Below are 3550 nucleotides of genomic sequence, written 5' to 3' on the forward strand. Positions count from 1 at the left end.
GCTCGCAGAAACCAAAGAGAAATAAGGAGAAGCCTAAGATACACGAGAACGAGCAAGAGGACCCTATCTCAACTACGACCGATGAGATGGCTGAAAATCAAGACAATCAGCTACCTCCTGCGATACCCGCTAAACTAGTAAATCAGAATCTTGCTCCTCGTAGTTTGTATGATTATGCTAAACCTACTTTAACAGGAACTGAGTCAAGTATAGTTAGGCCTGCTATTGCTGCGAATAATTTTGAACTAAAACCTAACACTATTCAAATGATATAGAAATTTGTTCAGTTTGATGGTTTGCAGGATGAGGATCCAAACACTCACTTGGCGAATTTCCTGGAATTCTGCGATACATTTAAAATTAATGGCATTTTTGACGATGCCATTCGTCTTCCATTATTCCCTTTTTCATTGAGGAACAAAGCTAAACAGTGGTTGAACTCGCTACCATGAGGGTCAATTACTACTTGGGAACAAATGACCGAAAAATTTTTATTAAAATATTTTTCGCCGGCTAAAACAGTCAAATTACGTAATGATATCTCTTCATTTGTGCAGATGGACTTAGAAACTCTTTACAATGCATGGGAAAGATACAAGGACCTACTACATAAGTGTCCTCACCATGGATTACCTCTATGGTTGCAAGTTCAAACATTCTACAATGGTGTGAATCCCTCGACAAGACAGATGATTGATGTAGCAGCCGGGGGAACCATCAATAATAAAACACCTGAAGAGGCTTACGAATTTATGGAAGATATGTCACTGAATAACTATCAGTGGCAAGTCATGAGGACTAAACCAACTAAAATAGCAGGCGTCTATAATGTTGATTTAGTTACTATGCTGTCAAACCAGGTAGAACTTCTAAATAAAAAGATTGATGGTTTACTTGGTTCTTTGCAGGTTCATCCAGTAATGCACTGTGAAGTTAGTGGAGGTGGATCAAGCAATTCAGAATATCAATCCTATGGCCACAGCATGGAGAACAAACAATTAAATTACATGGGTAATAATCCTCGATCTCAAAACAATCCTTATAACAATACTTATAATGCAGGTTGGAGGAACCACCTAAATTTCTCCTGGGGTGGTCAAGGGAAAGGCCACAGAATCTTCTGGGTTTTCAAAAACTACCCTATCAATAGGAAAAGAAACCAAACCTTGAAGAGATGCTAACCAAATTCATCTCGGTGTCAGAAACTCGTTTCCAGAACACCGAGATAGCACTTAAAAATCAACAAGCGTCGATCCAAGGGCTGGAAACTCAGATGGCCCAGCTGTCCAAACTAATCTCCGAAAGACCACAAGGTAGCTTGCCAAGTAATATTGAACCCAACCCAAGGGAACAGCTCAACGCAATCAATGTTCAAGATGAAGAAGGATTCGTCGAGCCTGAGCTAGAACTGAGGCAAGAAACTGTGGTAAGCAAAGGTCAAGGTGAGGTAGGTCATAATAAAAACAAATTAGTGAATGTTGAATATAAACCTCGTGTGTCGTACCCTAATGCGACAAGTAAAGACCGCTTAGATAAACAATTTGGTAAATTCCTTAAACTCTTAAAAAAATTACATATTAACTTACCGTTTATTGAAGCTCTATCACAGATGCCAAAAGTAATGAAATTTTTAAAGGAGCTTTTAGCAAATAAACGGTAGTTGGATGAGGCATCGCATGTGGAGCTAAACGCAGTTTACTCAACTATTCTGCAGAATAAGCTACCCAACAAATTAAAAGATCCAGGGAGTTATACAATTCATTGCTTAATTGGTAGTTTAGATGTTAATAATACATTAGCTGATTTAGGGGCTAATATTAACGTAATGCCTTACAAAATGTTTAAACAACTGGGTCTTTGGAAACCCAAACAGACTAGGATGAGCATTCAATTAGCAGATAAAACTATAAGATTTCCTTGAGCTATTATTGAAGATGTGCTAGTTAAAATCAATAAATTTATATTTCCCGTTGACTTTGTTGTTCTAGACATAGAAGAGGATAGCAACATTCCTTTGATTTTGGAAAGGCCTTTTTTAGTGACTACTAGAACAATTATTGATGTCGGTACAGGTGAACTCACACTTCGTGTGGGAGACGAAACAATCGCCCTTCAAGCTCGCAATTCTGGCAACACATCGAAAATTGAAGGTGATCTTCTAAACCATTTTACTAAAACTGACAATATGGTGCAACCTACTTTACAGGAAATAAGTCTGAAGGAAGTACATAAGCCATTCTGAAGTAATAGTAGAGGACCTATTCATGAAGAACGAAGGCTACAAATCGAGGAGCTAGATGAATGGGGAACACATAAACCAAGAACACACAATAAACCAAAACTACGCCAGGATAAGCTCAATACCTTTCCAAATCAACTTAAGGTTGGAAATAAAGTTTTATTAGATGTTGCAGATCCTCACATTGTCACTACCAAACTGAATGAAGAAATCTCTCTTACGGTACTTAGCATTTTCCCATTTGGTACAGTCGAGGTAAATCATCCTAAGTTTGGCACTTTTAAGGTAAACAATAATCGCCTAAAACCTTATTTTGATGAGATTCACAGCAGGAATGAGGAGTATAGACTCCTCGAACCACCATGACCATTCAATGGGGAGGTAAGTCGAGCTTAGGCTATAAATAAGCACTTCTCAGAAGGCAACCCGAGCATTAATTGTATTAACTTCTTTAAATTTTAGTGTTTAAACATCTAACTTACTAACGAAGCTCCTGAATACAGGTTTCTCACACAGACACGGCCTAGCACACGGGCATGCCTTAGGCCGTGTACAAACAGGGCAAAAATTTCCCCAACACGGGCTACGTTAAATCACCACAGCCATGCAACATGGCCGTGGACGAACCTGCCAAAATAACATGGACGTGCGACACGCCCGTGCCCTAAAACTACGGCTGAACCTGTCAAATTAAAATGAGCGTGCGACATACCGGTGCCGAGCACCCGTGGACGACACTGTCAAAAGAACACGGGCGTGCGGATAGGTACACGATCGTGGGAGAAATGAACCACATCACACACGGTCGTGTGGCACGATCATGTAGCCACACAGCCTAGACACACGAGCATGCCAAAAGGTCGTGTGACGATATCTCAAATTGTGACAAGCACGGGCAGAACCCGAGCCACACGGGCATGTGCTCCGGTCGTGCCACTTGAAACTATATGTAACACCCTTCGCCTATATCCCTCACCAGAACAGGGTTCGAGGTGTTACCCGATTTAAACTCAATCAATCACACAAAAACTGTGCCATAAAATTTCAATCAATTTAAAACTTTTCTTTTCACATGCAATCTGTCCCATATATGGGCTTACGAGACCCAAAACATACATCTGGGGTGGTTCGGGACCCAACCGAAACTCATGAAAAACTTAGGTGCAGGGGACACACGGTTGGACAACACGCCCATGGGGGTAGACCGTATGTCACACACGGTCTAGACACACGCCTATGTGTCTACCCGTGTAGACAATTACAAGGCTATTTTCCAAGCCATTTGTCATCCTTGCAACATGTGCACATATA

General features: G+C 40.6%; 1 non-coding gene across 1 annotated transcript; it reads right to left on the reverse strand.

The window, feature by feature from the left end:
- Window positions 1-525: 525 nt before the first annotated feature.
- Window positions 526-631, reverse strand: LOC128294484 (small nucleolar RNA R71). The gene has a single exon (XR_008284794.1). It is a non-coding gene; the product is annotated as a small nucleolar RNA R71 (small nucleolar RNA).
- Window positions 632-3550: the final 2919 nt, after the last annotated feature.

Source organism: Gossypium arboreum, chromosome 6 (assembly GCF_025698485.1).
Source record: "Gossypium arboreum isolate Shixiya-1 chromosome 6, ASM2569848v2, whole genome shotgun sequence".
Lineage (NCBI taxonomy): Eukaryota > Viridiplantae > Streptophyta > Magnoliopsida > Malvales > Malvaceae > Gossypium > Gossypium arboreum.